The 16,729-nt window shown below is 44.4% G+C and overlaps 1 protein-coding gene across 1 annotated transcript in view; it reads right to left on the minus strand.

Moving 5' to 3' along the window:
- Positions 1–12,905: 12,905 nt before the first annotated feature.
- The window catches only part of RBM10 (RNA binding motif protein 10), a 35,284-nt gene continuing 31,460 nt past the window's right edge, over positions 12,906–16,729 (minus strand). The window contains exon 25 of the mRNA XM_074277202.1: positions 12,906–15,628. The gene's annotated coding sequence lies outside the window, so the exon portion shown is untranslated. The remainder of the gene's footprint in view (positions 15,629–16,729) is intronic.

Genomic DNA, 16,729 nt, shown 5'->3' on the forward strand with positions numbered 1-16,729 from the left:
AAAAGCACACTTTAAAAAGTTCTTGACAATGAAACAGTCCTACAGATGAAATCCTCAATCCAACTTGAGACCTTAGAGTCAGTCACTAAAGATTAAACAACTTTAATAATAAATAAATAAATAAATGAAGTAGGAATAAAAAAAAAAAAAAAACATGCTTTAAAAAGTTCTTGACAATGAAACAGTCCTACAGATGAAATCCTCAATCCAACTTGAGACCTTAGAGTCAGTCACTAAAGATTAAACAACTTTAATAATAAATAAAGAAAGAAATAAAGTAGGAATAAAAAAGCACGCTTTAAAATGTTCTTGACAATGAAAACAATCCTACAGATGAAATCCTCAATCCAACTTGAGACCTTAGAGTCAGTCACTAAAGATTAAACAACTTTAATAACAATAATAATATATAAATAAATAAATAAATAAAATAGGAATTTTAAAAAAGCACGCTTTAAAATGTTCTTGACAATGAAAACAATCCTACAGATGAAATCCTCAATCCAACTTGAGACCTTAGAGTCAGTCACTAAAGATTAAACAACTTTAATAATAAATAAATAAATAAATAAAGTAGGAATAAAAAAAAAAAAAACATGCTTTAAAAAGTTCTTGACAATGAAACAGTCCTACAGATGAAATCCTCAATCCAACTTGAGACCTTAGAGTCAGTCACTAAAGATTAAACAACTTTAATAATAAAGAAAGAAAGAAAGAAAGTAGGAATAAAAAAGCACGCTTTAAAATGTTCTTGACAATGAAAACAATCCTACAGATGAAATTCTCAATCCAACTTGAGACCTTAGAGTCAGTCACTAAAGATTAGGCACTAAAAGCCATCCGAGGCCGGTGTATTGGGGCGTTCCTAGGAATAGACATCCGTGGACATTCTAATGCACCTGAAAGGCATTCTGTAGTCACATATTCACCCCGAACAATGGGAAAGATCTCATTTAGGACCTTTCTCTTTACTGGCTCTTTTCCCCGGGGGTTTTTTGAGTTGCAAAACAACTGAAGTTCTAAGGCTGCTGATAGAATTACAGCTCTCACAAATACTTTTAAGTATATTCTTTAATCCAGTGGGAAATACTTGAAAACCAATTACATATTTGTTTGTTCTCTAATGGAAACGATCTAATCTCATTGCATTTCCCAAAGTGAAGTTTCCTAATCCATCAGACTTGAAAGCCTAAATGTTTTACCCAACAAGGTGTGAATCTTTATCTTATCATTGGATTAAGATGAGATACTACGGGCCGACTAGGTGGCCCAGTGGATAGCGCACTGGCCCTGGAGTCAGGAGCATTTGAGTTCAAATGTGGTCTCAGACACGTGGCACTAGCTGTGTGATACTTGACTCTGATTGCCTGACTTCCCCCCCCCCCAAAAAAAAAAAAAAAAAAGAAATATTCTATGGGAGCAATCTTCTACATGAATATTTAACTTTCAAACCAATGTGCAAGAAGATGGCAAGCCTATAATTGATCTGTTTTAGTTGTCTGGGCCAGGAAGTTGAAATCAAGAAAGGTCACAAATTCATAACTGTCAAATTCTAGTTTCCTTTTTATTTGTTACCCCTTAAAACAGTCCAGAAATCCCCGATTGTAACAATGAGACCCGTGATAAAACACTTACAGTTCTCCTGCCATGGTCAGAGAAATTTGCCAAGGAACAAGGAAGGACACAATTGGGACAATTATCAGGCCTGCTCCCTCAAGCTTAAGTGTAGTCACAAACTGACCTTTCACAGATAGACCAGGCACACAAAATCCCCTTGGTTTTGTTTGACTTTAGCTAGAAGTCATAAAAACCTTTTGGAACAGCCAAACATTATTCACAGAAAGTCACAGACAGACAGTATTCCTGTTGGAAAAGAAAACCACATCAAGAAGAGATTGCCATGATTTTCATAAGTAAGATAGATCATCTCCTCCTTCTCAGGTACCTCCATCTTTCTACCTGTAACATCTCCAGATTGAACTTCCTTTGGGTAGCTCACGCCATTTCCCTGAAAAAGTGGATTCCAAACAACTGTACTTGAATTTAAAACTCAGAGCAAATGCCAAGAGATTTTACCTCACTCAGCAAGTTTCGAGAATCCCAGTTTAGGGCAAGGAATAGTTCCTATTTCTTCCAGTTGCAATAACAGTTAGCAATAAATACAAGCATTCATCCTGGGGATAAATACCGAGTTCTTTCCAAAAATATTCATTCGAACCCTCTCTTTTCATTTCCAATTTAAACACTTCCTGATGTAAAAAGCAGACCTTACACAGGGTTCTCATTAATCACACATATTCTTTCATGGAACACATAAGATTGAATAAGCTTGTTGAGAATGATAATCCAGACAACCTGGCAAAGTCTTCAAAAAACTTTACAGATGATGAAATCTACAAGGTTTTTTTTGGGGGGGTAACTTTCCCCAAGGATGAAGCATTTATCATTATTACTTATTTTAAAGCAAAATACACCCAAATAAATACTTTTTAAAAATTAATTTTATAATTATAAAATTTTTTGTCAGTATATATGCATGAGTAATTTTTTTTTATGACATTATCCCTTGTATTCATTTTTTCCAGATTTCCCCCTCCCTCCCTCTCCTCCCTCCCCTAGATGACAGGCAATCCCATACATTTTAATGTGTCACAGTATAACCTAGATATAATATATGTGTGTAAATCCAATTTTCTTGTTGCACATTACGTCCAAATAAATACTTAAGACAATTTCTCAACTATAACAACAAAAGTGTCTAATTAGGTCAGATTTATATTTCACAACATTCACAACAAAAGAGGTAGTTTCCTGAGAATAAAAAAGCAGTACACTCTAGTTATCATTTTTCAAATTAACAGCATTTCTTATATGATAGCTCCCCAAAATCATCCTGCAAAACGAGCATGGTCATAATATAAATACAATATTTCAGACTTAAATCAGGAAAAAAAAATGCCAGTCAAATAATATCCGTTCAGCTGAATGCATTTGTAAATAATCTCACCTAGAAAATTATTTCACTGGAAACTGAGGGGTTGCCCATCCATTGGAGATTGGCTGAATAAATTGTGGTGTATGGATGTTATGGAATATTATTGTTCTGTAAGAAATGACCAGCAGGATGATTTCAGAAAGGCCTGGAGAGACTTATATGAACTGATCCTGAGTAAAATGAGCAGGACCAGGAGATTATTATATACTTCAACAACAATATTATATAATGATCAATTCTGATGGACGAGGCCCTCTCCAACAATGAGATGAACCAAATCAGTTCCAATAGAGCAGTAATGACCTGAACCAGCTACACCCAGGGAAAGAATTCTGGGAGAAGATTATGAACCACTCCATAGAATTCCCATTCCCTCTATTTTTGTCTGCCTGCATTTTGGATTTCCTTCCCAGGCTAATTGTACACTATTTCAAAGTCCGATTCTTTTTGTACAACAAAACAACCATATGGACATGTACACATATATTGTATTTCACTTATACTCTAACATCTTTAACATGTATTGGTCAACCTGCCATGGGGGGGGGGAGAAGGGGAAAAATGAGAACAAAAGGTTTGGCCATTGTCAATGCTGAAAAATCACTTATGCATATATCTGGTAAATAAAAAGCTATAGTTAAAAATTTTAAATTCAAAATTCAATTAATGAATTAAATATTCATAAATTTTATTATAAAGATAAAAACATTATCTCATCCATCTTTCAATTTTGCTGTTCTTTTTTTTATTTGTTTGTTTGTTTGTTTATTTGTTGCTGTTCTTTACTAGTGAGAGGATTGTGGGAACTGAGTGGATTTAGTCCATGTTATGATTGAATTGCCGAGCCTGTTCGCTTCCCTTTGAATTCCTTATGGGGCTGGTTCAACAGTCCTGTGCCACAAGTGCCAGTTGTGGGGATTGGGAGAAAACCTTGCATGGTTTGAACCTGCTGCTCCTTCACCGGGAGCCCCCACAAAGCCGGTGGGCCCGAATGATGGGTGCAAGGAGCTTCCTCCCAATGGTCATCGCAAACGAGCCCCGTGCCTTATCTGGAAAGTGGCCCCTTGTGGGCCAAGCGGTGTGTTTCTTTGTTCCTTTGCTCGACTACAGGCACCCCTCTTTCTGATTTCAGGGCATCTCACCGTCCCCAATCCCAAAGCCTCTACTCTTTGCTCCCGTGAGAAATCTTCGTCTTGTTTCCCGCTTTGGATCGGATTCTCTGTCACCCCGTTTGGGGTTTTCTTAGCCCCACTTCGGGAGTGTTTGTTATTTCCTTTTCCAGGGGATCGAGGTTAACAGAGGTTATGGGGCTTGCTCCCTTACCCAAGCGAGGCTGGGTCTGAATTCAGACTCCCCTCACTGTGGCCACCTCGCTGCCCGACGGTGGTTTGTAACCATTTTTAATGCGTAAAAGCCCATCTCCCGCCGTGCTTGGGCTCCAGGGGCGGGGCCGGGGAGCCCCGGTCCTGCTCTGTCGGGCGATCGGCGCGCCTGGTTTAAGAAGCCGGCGCTGGGCACCCGGAGCCTTTGTCCTCCGCCATGTCATCTTCCAAGCTGCGCTCGGGCTGCGTTCGGCGGAATTTAACTTAGGCTTAAGTGCAACCAAGGGATCGTCAGCAAAACCGAGCGATCGCTGCGGAGGGGACTTCCCCTCCTTAACTTAGCAAAGCCCGGGAAACATTAAATGCTAAATTGCTCGATTTTCCCTTTTGTTCCGGGGCTGCGGTCCCTTTTTTACGCAAACAAGAATATCTCCAAATCCCCCAAACTTGCGGATCAAAAGAAATGTCTCCGTTTATTTTAACTCTCGGAGAAAGAAACTTCTCCAAATCGCCGGATTTTTTTTTTCTTCGAGCACGGCCTTCTTCCCATCCGCTTCTCTACAGGAGAGATGTGCCTTCATTTCAACTTTTCCGCCATGCGGACGTTTTCGCTCGGTCAAGATTTCCCATACTTCTTCACCTAACATTCCCACTCTTCTTGATGGTCTTCGGCTGCATTTTGGTTTCTTACTCATTTTCTGTCTTAATTTTTTATCTGATTTCTTTTGTGCAGCAAGAGAATTGTATAAATATGTTTACACAGATTGGATTTAACGTATATTTTACTACGGTTAGCATACATTGGATTGCTCGCCTTCTAGGGGAGGGCAAGGAGGGGAAATCTGCAACACGGTTTTGCAAGGGTTAGTGGTGAGAAATTATCCCTACATATGTTTTGTAAAACAAACAAACAAACAAAACCCCAAGATTCATGACACAATTGGAATCAGCTGTAAAACAGACTTTTCCCTGGCCAAAAGTTACATGTCGAGGTTCCCGGATGGCTACTATTGTCTGCACAAGTCGTTTTTCAGCTCGTTTTTTTCTGGAGCTGCAGACGCCCGGGCTGCTCTGTTTCCCTTTAGGGAAACTTCTAAATCCTCCGCAATTACAGCCCACAGAGCCTTCCCAGAACACTGAGGGCTTAAAATGAGTTTTTGCTCCCTGGTTCAAACAAGATGGAGAGGAGAGCCTCGCTCCGCCCCCAGCCTCCTTTCCCCAGTTCTGCCCCCCCTCGCTCCGCCCCCTCCTCCCTTTCCCCAGTTCTGCCCCCCCTAGCTCCTCCCCCTCCTCCCTTTCCCCAGTTCTGCCCCCCCCTCGCTCCGCCCCCTCCTCCCTTTCCCCCTCAGAGGAAGGGGCTCTGGTTCAGTTTACGGTCTGTCCAGGCGCCGCCATAACTTTCTTTCCTGTCCCAGAAAGGAGAAATCCGACCTTCCCCCGAGGGAGAGAGAAAGGGATGGGGGGGGGGCGCGCGACTGGGGGCCAGCGATTCGGCCATTTCCGCAAAGAGCCTCCTCCCCCTTCCCTCTTCCTCCACATCCCCAAGCTGGCTCGGCTCGCGCCCTTCAAAAGACAATGGGGCTCCCCTCCCCCTCTTCCTGGCGATAGCTCCGGGGAGTCGGCTGGGGGCGGGGGGAAGAGAGAGAGGGGATCAAACACTGCGGGAGGTCTCGCCTAGAGGCCTTAAGGAGCGAGGGGACATTTCTGGAGGGAGCCTCCGCGCCCTGACGGACACATCCTCCCGCCAATGGAGGTCGGCGCAGGAGAGGCGAGAGGCGGGGCCTCCAGGGGGCGGGCCTGTTGTCTAGGCAGCGGCCCCGGCATCCCGGAGCCGGGTTCCCCCTTCGGACTCCCCCACAGTCTGGGCTGAGCTCCATCTCTGCGCTGCTGGGGGACGGGGAGTGTCGGGGGAGGGAGGACAAGGGAGAAAAGAAGAGGAGGGGGAGGGGAGGAATATCTCACCCCAGCTGGTAGCCGAGTATACAATTTTGAATGAATAAAGCATTTATTAAGCACCTCCAGTGTCCCAAGCACCGTGCTAAGCCAGACGGTCCCTGCCTCTGGGAGCTCCCGTTGTAAGGGCCAAGGCGACGCCAGCCTCAAGTTCCTTGGAAGTAAAGCCTCCATGATCCTTAGGGTGGAAAGCAGGTGCTCAGGCCCCTTTGCGGAGTCTTTTAGAACTCCAAGGGAGCTTCCGAGTCTAGTCCAACCCTTTCCAGAAAGATGGATCCAGGAGCAAAGGCTTCCCTGCAGTCAGACAGTGAGCCAGTCAGATACCTGGGCCTTGCTCCAGGTTCCCTGAGGACATCTCCAGGCCCAGAGGGTTCTAGGCTTCCCCCCTGAGGCTCAGTTTGCTTCTTGGCCAAGGCCCCATCACAGGCTGAAGTTTTACATCCCAAGTCCCCGCTTCCACCTTCTGGGATCTCCTGGGTCGCAACTCACAGACAGGACGGGACAAGCTTGTCTCTCTGCGTCCTTGCAGCAGGGACCTTTTCTGATCCTGCGATTGAAAGGACCCAGCAGGCCTCAAGCCTGGAATCTTTTGAGTAGCTGGGGAAAAGAGCATGTTGAAGGCTTGGGCTTACACCCTAGCGGTGGTCCTCACACTTTTTAAACAGGGGCCAGTTCCCTGTCCCTCGGACTGTGGGAGGGCCGGACTGTAGTAAAAACAAAAGCTCACCCTCTGTCTCCGCCCCTCAGCCCATTTGCCATAACCCTGAGGCCACATAAAGGTCCTCAGTGGGCGCATCTGACCCGCAGGCCTTAGTTTGAGAACCCCTGCCCTAAGGTTTAGGATGAGGCCTCCAGGATGAGGAATGGCCCACAATATCCTTCCACAGGAGCTAAAGAGCAGTGATTTCTTTTCTTTTCTTTTTTCTTTTTTTTTTTTTTTTTAATTTTGCTACACACATATATTTTTATTTTATTTTATTTTTATTTTATTAATTTTATAGTTATAGATTTTTTTGACAGTACATATGCATGAGTAATTTTTTTATAACATCCCTTGTATTCATTTTTCCAGATTTCCCCCCCCTCCCTCTACTCCCTCCCCTCGATGACAAATAATCCCACACATTTTACATGTGTTACAGTATAACCTGGATACAATATATGTGTGTAAATCCCATTTTCTTGTTGCACATTAAGTATTAGATTCTGAAGGTATAAGTAACCTGGGCAGATAGACAGTAGTGCTAACAATTTACATTCGCTTCCCAGTGTTCCTTCTCTGGGTGTAGTTATTTCTGTCCATCATTGATCAACTGGAAGTGAGTTGGATCTTCTTTATGTTGAAGATTTCCACTTCAATGAGAATACATCTTCATAGAGCATTGAAGTGTACAGCACTCTTCTGGTTCAAGAGCAGTGATTTCTTGATTAGGGGCATCAGCTGCCCAGGCCCCATTCTGGGCCTACTTTCAGGAGCATATTCCTGCCACCTGGCAACATCCACCTCCTTGGTCAGTTCCCCCTGAACGAGATGGGAATCATGTAAGGCCACGGGATCCACTGTATGACATCTCCCCCAGCTTCTTTTTCTCTTTTATTCTCTAAAGAGCTATTATTGTATGATAGACAGGGCCTTGGGCCTGGACCTTGGGAATAATGAAATTCAAATCTTGTATCAATCAATCCCCAATCTTCAAAAGGAGACAAGACAAATTGTTATGATCTTGGAGGCTACACATCTACACGCTGTCTACAAGAGCTTCTGGGCCATGGGGGTGCACGTTCTTCAAGACAAGCTTGACTTGTGAGGTAGCTTTCCCCTGCACCTCCCTCTGAATCGAAGCAGAATAACACCATCTATGTTCCACCTTCAGACATTTGAAGGCATTCTCTATCAGTTTTTCTTTTCCGGACTAGCAGGGGTCACTTCCCCTACCAGAGTCTCTTGTGGCCCTTTACTATCGTGGCTGTTCTTCTTTAGAGCTTAACGGCTTCTCAATTCCTTTCCGAAACTCTGAGACCCAGAACTGAACACCTGCCCAGATGGGGAATGAGGGATGAAAGCAGAGGGTGGGCGTTCTTGAGCTTGGAGCCCACCAAAAGAACTTTTTCATATGAACTGCTCTCCAGCGTTCCATGCCTACACTTAGAACACTAACATTTTGTACCCAAAGGGTTTTCAGTAATCCCAGATAATCCCTGAGGCAGCTAGGGAGCACCCCAGTGCACAGAGCCCTTGACCTAGAGTTAAGATCTGCGTTCATACGATCATACAAATATTGGAGGGGATGTGGGAAAATTAAAACACTGATATACTATTGGTGAAGTTGTATATGGATCCAACCATTCTACAGAGCAATTTGCTTTTTTTTTTTTTTTTTTTTTTTATGATGCTGAGGCAATTGGGGTTAGGTGACTCCCTCAGGGTCACACAACTAGGAAGTGTTAAGTGTCTGAGATCTGATTTGAACTCAGGTCCTCTTGACTTCAAAGCTGCTGCTGCTCTACCCGCTGCACCACAGAGAGATCATAAAGGAGGGAAAGGGACCCACACATGCTGAAATGTTTGTGGTAGCCCTTTGTGTAGTGGCAAGGAACTGGAAACTGAGTGGATGTCCATCAATTGGAGAATGGCTGAATAAATTATGATATATGAATGCCATGGAATATTATTGTTCTGTAAGAAACGATCAGCAGAAGGATTTTGGAAAGACCCAGAGGCCATGAACTGATGCTGAGGAAAGTGAGCAGAACCAGAAGAATATTGTCCACAATGGCAGCAAGATTCTGTGCTGATCAGCTTGTGCTGGCTCTTCTCAGCAATGTGGCGATCCAAGACAATTTGTTATTTAATATTTTCTTTTTTCCTAATTACATGGAAAACCAATTTTAACTTAATTTTTTCAAATTTTGAGTTCAAAATTCTCTCCTTCCATCTTCTCTCTACTCCATTGAGAACACAAGCAATTTGACATAGGTTGTACATGTGTGGTCATATAAATCGTTCTGTAAAAGAAAACAGACCAAAAACAAAAAACAAAAAACAAAAACAAAAACAAAACCCAAACCCCTAGAAGTTAAAAAAAAAACAAAAACAAAAAACAACCCAACAACCCATTTTTCATCTGTATTCAGACTCTATCACTTCTTGCTCTGGAGATGGCCAACGCTTTTCATCAGAAGTCCTAGAAAATTGTACTGCTGAGAATAGCTAAGGTATTCAGGGCAGACTATCACATAATGGGCTGTCCCTTTGGCCAGAGTTCCAAATTGCTCCCCAGAATGGTTGGATCAGTATACAACTCCACCAGCAGTGTATTAGTGTTTTAATTTTCCCACATTCTCTCTGACATTTGTCATTTTCCTTTTCTGTCACATTAGCTAGTTTGACAGGTGTAAGATAGCAGCTCAGTTTAAACAGCATTTGTCATCAATGGTGATTTAGAACATTTTTTTTTCATGTGACCATAGATAACTTTTGATTACTTTTGGCCATTTCTCAGTTGAAGGACGGCTCTTATTTCTATGGATTTGACTCGGTTTTCTATATGTTTGGGAAATGTGACGAGAAAGTCATCAGAGAAAGTCACTGTAAAAACTTTGTTCAGGGTAATGATTACCAACTATGTATTTCCCTCCATCGATTTATTCTACTTTCTGTCTCCTTTTGCCTTGCCCGCTTTCTAAATTGTTTTGCTTCTACCTTTTACTTCCCTCAAACTGCCCTCCATTCTATCAGCTCTCCCCCACCCCTCCTTTCTTGTATCCTCCCCTTCCTAATTTCCTGTATGGAAAGATGGATTTCTACACCCAATTGAATGCCTATAACTTACCCTCTTTGAGTCAGTTCTAGTGAGAGTAAAATTGTTTCGCTCCTTCTTTTTGTGGGTCCTGCCACTGTAGAATTTGTTTAGAGTCATTATTTAGAGATATTTGGAAGGGGTTGTTGACTCTGCCATCTTGGATCCGCCTCCAATCCAAGACAATTCCAAAGGATTTGAAAAAATGCTGTCCACTTCCAGAGAAAGAACTGAACTGAAGCAAACTTTTTTTTTTTTTAAAACCTTCTTTATTATTTTTCTTATGTATTTTTTTGTGTGTTTTCTTTCCCAACATGGCTAATATGGCAATATGTTTTGCATGACTGCATGTGTATAATTTGTCTTAAACTGTGTGAGGGAGAGAGTTTTGAATTCAAATGAAAAAATTGCTTTTCCATGTAAATTGAAAAATAAAATTTAAGAAAAGGAGAGGAAGAAAGATCTTAACTCAAATATGGCCTCAGACACTTCCTAGCTGTGTGATGCTGGGCCTCAGTTTTCTCATCTGTAAAATGGAGACAATAATAATACTCTGAGTACCGCATGAAGTCATCTTTGTAAAGGGCTTCATACAGTGCCTGATACACCTACTAAGTACTATTTGATGATGACGATGATCTGTTCTAAGAGTGTTACTGTAGTATTATTGTTATTAGCCTCCACTCCCTCCTCTCTAAAATGGTGAGAATCAAACGCTGTTGTGTAGGGAGAGCTACCCACATGGTAGGCAAGTCATTGGGCTTATCTTCTTGGACTGTTTCCCACTTCCCCCACAGCGTTCTCCCTAAGCCTTTTACCTTCCCTTTACCATGTGATCTTGCATCATTGTGAGCATGGTGAGCTCCTCTCCACTTCCGAGTCTCTCCATCTCTGTCAGACTTCTCATTCCCGTCAGCCTCAGAAGATAAAGTGGCTCTGCGATCTGTTGTTTCCCTCGTCCCACCTCTCCCCCGTCCTTTGATCTGCAGCGGTTCTTGCCCTGCTGCCAACAAACCCGGCCAGGTAGCCCTGAGTTGGAAAACCCTAATCCTTTGACTTTGAGCCCCTTTTGGATCTCCTCATGGGCAAACTAGCAGAAAATAGACTGTCCTCGATCCTTCTGCCTCTCATGCATTTCTTACTCTCCTTTGATCTGCCTTTGGACCTCAAGCCTCTACAAAAACTCAGCTGATGGCTGAGGAAATCCTTGGACTAGGGCGTCGTGTCTTTCTGGGTCGCTCGGAATTGCCCCTCCATCTTCCTCCAACTTCTCTCTGTTCTCCCGGGACTCGCCACCCGAGTTTGCACTCTAGGCTTTTGTCTTTTTCTCCAAGGCGAGCTCCCCACTCCCTGGCCCCATTCCACCTGCCTTGCTGGACACGTTTTGGAATCAGAGGAACTAGGATCCCACTGTGCCTTTTACTACCTGGTGAGCTTCCCTGAGAGCCTCTGATGAGCTCAGTGGGGCCCAGGTCACCACTGCAGTCTGGTTCTGATCTCTGTAGTCATCAAGGTCCCTCAGAACTGGAATCCCACCAGACCGCTGGCTTGGCTCGGAAAGTTTGCCTGCCACATAGGAGCAAGACCTCGGCATGCCCTCTGCCTTCCCGAATGTTCTCCCCATGGGCATAGGAAGAGCTTTCTGTCTAGCTCACCTCTCTGAGAAGAGAATGAGCTCCCTGGCCTCCACTTTTCCCATGCAACCCTGTATTCGTCTTGTTTTCTATTCTGTATCCACTCAGTAGATTGTAAGCGCTTTGAGGATGGAGCCTGCCCTTTATACCCTTTTAACTCTTGGAGGAGAGGGTCCTTGAGCACCAGTGAAGGGATAGTGTTTGTGTTCATGAACTAAGGAAGGGGTAGGCGCTCAATCCCCCACCTTCCTCAGTCTCCCTTCTGTGACAACGGAAATTTTACAAAAGGATAAATTGAGGCAATTATCCAAGCAAGATACCATTAACAGTACATGCTACCTGTCAATAAAGGGTCAACGGTTTACCTCCACTTTAAAAAAAATTTTTTATTGACAAAACATATGCATGGGTAATCTTTCCAACATTGACCCTTGCAAATCCTTTTGTTCCAAATTTTCGCCTACTTTCCCCCCCTTCCCCTAGATGGCAGATAGTCCCATACATGTTAAATATGTTGAAATACATGTTAGATCCAAATATGTATACATATTTATACAGTTCTCTTGCTGCACAAGAAAAATCAGATCAAGAAAGAAGGAAGAAAAAAAAAACCTGAGAAAGAAAATAAAATGCAAGCAAATAACAACAGAGAGTGAATGCTATGTTGAGTTTCCCACTCAGTTCCCACAATCTTCTCTCTGGGTGCAGATGGCTCTCTTCTTAGGGCAGTTCCCCTTATATAGGTTCAGAACAAAGAACACAACAGGGTAGATGATGTCATGGGATTGAGGGCAACACGACTGGTCGCAGAGCACAAGATTGGTTAGAAGTTCGGTAAAAGGGGCCGCTAGGTGGCACAGTGGCTAGAGCACCAGCCTTGAATTCAGGAGGAGCTGAGTTCAAATCTGTTCTCAGACACTTAACACTTCCTAGCTGTATGACCCTGGACAAGTCACTTAACCTCAGCCTCAGAAAGAGGGGGGAAAAAAAAAGTTCGGTAAAAGGGACTAGCAACAACCTCCTGTCTTTTCTCATAAGACTAAGAATGACTCATTATTCAAGTACAGCTTCCAAGTTTAGAGATAAAGGACCGGACAGCCTTGAAGGATAGTTTGGTAGTATTAAGATACTAGGCCAGCCTCCCCTATGTTCACAGGTCTCCCCCAAGCTCAATTCACTTCCTTGAGGCAAGAATGGATCAATGATTATTAGCAGCAGAGCTGGATTTTTTTTTTTTTTTCTTTGACAATAGCTTTTTATTTTCAAAATACGTGCAGAGATAGTTGTCAACATTCACCCTGGCAAAACCCTGTGTTCCAACGTTTTCTCCCTCTCTTTCCACTTCCCCCCTTCCCTAGACAACAAGTAATCCAATATAGGTTCCACATGTGCAGTTCTTCTATACACATTTCCACATTTATCATGCTGCACAAGAAAAATCAGATCCAAAAGAAAAAAAAAAAAGAGAGAGAGAGAAAGAAAGAAACAAACCAAAAAAGCAAGGAGACGATAACACCAAAGGTGAAAATACTCTGTTGCCATCTACATTCAGTCCCCAGAGTTGACTTTCTGGGTGCAGATGGTTCAGGAGAGCTGGATTTTAACCCATTACGTACCTGTTGAATTCTGAACCAAATTCTGAGGCAGAAAAGCATGGCTTAAGCCATCCTGAGATGGAAGCAATTAACTGTAAATCGAATCAAAAAGAAAACAATCTGGGAGCAATTCACTCCCTCCAGACGAGACTTCTCTGGTTGATGGGAATTTTGTGCCCTGGCTTTATTAATCTTTCTACCCATTTCCAGGCTTTTTACTCTGGGATGGAACACCTCCTGGGCTCACAGGGGGGCTACCTTTTTATACTTCTGTACCATACGGATCTGGCTGTGAGGAGCCCCCCCCCCCCCCGCCCCAGCCCTGCCTTCCCTATATTCCATTTTTCTTTTCTTCCTCCTCTCTCAGACACGGTCGTGGACCCCGAGAGCCCTGTGTTCAGAGATTTCTTCTCTGATTGTCAAAGTTGGAAGGGACCTTCAAGAGTGTTGGCTCTGAAGGCCAGAGAGGGGAGGCTCCATGCCCCTTCTTCCTTTGCAGCTCTGGGCCTGGGTCCGAGTGGCCTCATGTTCAGGCCAGGCTGCAGCTGCTGGCTAGATTGGCTTTCCCATGGTCTCCCTCGCCATCTCTGGTGTTGCGTTTATATTGCCAGCATCCCCAAGAGATTCTTCTCTGAGAGTTTGCTCTCTACGAGGGAGGAGAAGGAGTCAGGGAGGTTGGAGAAGAAGGATGAAGAGAAAGGATGAGGATGCAGGAGGCTGGGGGATAAGGTGGGTAGACAGAAGTGACAGAAAAGGAAATGTTGGAGCTAGCCAAGCCCTAGGGAAAAGGAGGCACACTGTGCAGGAGAGAAAGAAGGAGAGACGAAGGCCTGTGGTTAGAGCCTGTGGTGCAGAAGAATCAGCTCTCTTCTCCCTGACCTGGGGTCTTGGGGGGCGAGGGAGGGCTAGAGAGCCTGATTGTCTCCTCCTTCACCCCCGGTTTCATTTGTAGTAGATCTTCCACCCGGTGGTGGTTGGCACAGCCAGTATATACATGGACAGGGACAGCTCTGCACCTTCTGGTCTTCCCTGGTCAATGACCCTGTGCTTTACACCTACTCAAGGGTCGCAAGGCCCTGCATTCTCCCCAAACCCCTGCCTCCTTGGTCTCGGCCCTTCAGGTCTTGCTCTTGTCCATTTTTGTCTTGGCCTTCTTGCTGCAAACACTTGAGCGCTTTGGTCTTCAGCTGTCTGTTCTGCTTGCTCTTTAACCCCTCAGTCTCTCTCTGCCTCCTGATTGGAGTGACGCTTTTCTGTCCCTCAGCAAACCTGACCTCTCACAGCCTCACTTTGCTGGGTCTTGAGAGAGGCTGGGGACTCAGGTATTCCCTCTTGTGCCGCCATCCCACTGGCTTCTTACTGTCCCTCTCTGCTCTAAATGTCCCTGGGAGGAACAAGGTGCAGCTCCCCCTCTCTGGGCCCTTGCCACTCTCCTTCTACCTCCATTGCAACCTTTTTTGAAGGCTCCATGTTTTGCTTTTTTCTTTTCTGGTATCTTAGATTCGCCCAATTAAAGAAGTTAATTTTCCATCTGGGCTTTGGATGGAGTACAATGATGACTGGAGGACATGTGGATGGATACAGTGGAGTACACACTTAACTCAAGCACGTAAAGCACGTAACACGTGAAACCGTGACCGAGTTAACCTAAGTAAAGCTCTAGCAGTCCCAGTGGTTGTCAATGTTGCTGTTGGTTTTTTCCTTCTCAAAGCAACTGGTCTGGTAGAGCTCGGAGAAAGCGTCAACAGGATCTTCCTAGATTTCTGGAGAGCCTTGGCCAGACTTTTGTGCTTTCCTTGCGAACCAGCTCTGGGTAACTTGATGACTTTAGAACGGAATTCTAAGTGCCACAAGCTTTATATCAAAATGGGGGGGGGGGTCCAGAGTAGAAATCCCCTTGGCTCTGGATCGTCGAGTTGATCGTCGCTAATGGCAGGCTATATATAAGCACAGATAGCGGGTTTGTCAAATTTGCCAATCACGTGAAACTGGCAAGGAAAGCATGCAGATTGGGTGACGAAGTCAGCATCCCCAAAGATTTTGTCAATGAGCTGAATCTAATATGAAATTGAGAAGGAAAAGGAGGAAGTCTTTCTAGAGGTCCTACTGTGTGCCAAGGACTGTGCTAAGCACTTTTTACAAATAGGATCTCATTTGATCCTCATAACCACCACAGGAGCCAGCTGATGATGTTATCGTTCCCATTTTACCGTCAAGGAAATAGGAAGACTGAGGTTACAAGACTTGCCCAGGTTGAGGCCAAATTTGAACTCGGATCTTCCTGACTTTGGGCTCAGCCCTCTGTGTACTGTTATGCCACTTATCTGCCCTAGAGAGGAAATCAGAGTAAAATGTTAGGCTTGGATTAAGAAAAAAATGGACTTTCCCCACTCATCCAAGATGAAAAAGGTGTAGCTGGCTGACTGACAAAGATCTTGGGCGGGTGGGGGTGGCTATTAAACTGCAAGCTCAATGAGACTAGGCAGGAAAGGTAATGTCAGATGGTTCATGTGTTGTAGGTTTCTGGGAAAGAGGCCGGGTGGGAGCAGCCTATTGGATGTCCAGAAGAGTGGAAGAGGGTTCGGTGACTGGGAAGCCTTCCAGTTTGCCTCAGGTGGCAGCACAAAGATGGCAGCCCAGATTTCCCCTTTTGTATAGGACGAGGCCTGGTTGACGTCTTCAGGGCCTCCGTGGTGGTGACTGAGGATGAAGGGAGGTCTTCTCTCCTTTCCCCTTTGCTTCCAGATCTATCTGCACTGGACAACCAGTATTGTCATTGGTTGAGAGGACAAGGAAGGAAGAAGAATTAGGGAGTGGAGTCAGTGAACCGGATCCTGCCATCAAGTTGGAACATGCCCTTCCTGGCCTTGGTCTGAATTTAAAAGTGTGCCCAATGCGTGGGGTTCTCTCGAGATATAGCTCTAATGGGCAGAAGGGAACAAATATGGCCAGAGGGAAAAGGAAGATCTGAAGGAGATCCTGGAGGGATCAGAGTTCTGGGGGACTTTGAGGTGTGAAGGGACACCTGTGAAGGGTAAGGAACAGAGCCTTGGAGGGAGCCCAGGGATGGCCCCCATAACACCAGTACTCAAGAAGGAAGTGAAATAGGAAGGTGGCAAGGTCCTGCCATTCTGCCCTGGGTCCAGGCTCCTCTAGGCTCTGACTAGAGTTTGCACAAGTGAACGGACCATTGATGTCATAAATTCACCCCATGTTCAGCTCATACTTGGTTCTCTCTCCAAAGAAATTTCCAACTGGAACTCATCTCTCATGAAAAGCTCCATATCTCCACGCCACTTCAGCCCAGGAGGGAAACAGGCTCATGGTATGCATTGGGTACACTGCCAGAACTCCAAAGATCATAAATGGAGAAACCATGGACAGCATGTGAGGTAATTCAGGTCAGCAGCAAAGCATCAACCATTTATTC

The sequence above is a fragment of the Sminthopsis crassicaudata genome, chromosome X (genome assembly GCF_048593235.1).
Source record: "Sminthopsis crassicaudata isolate SCR6 chromosome X, ASM4859323v1, whole genome shotgun sequence".
NCBI classification, from domain to species: Eukaryota; Metazoa; Chordata; class Mammalia; order Dasyuromorphia; family Dasyuridae; genus Sminthopsis; species Sminthopsis crassicaudata.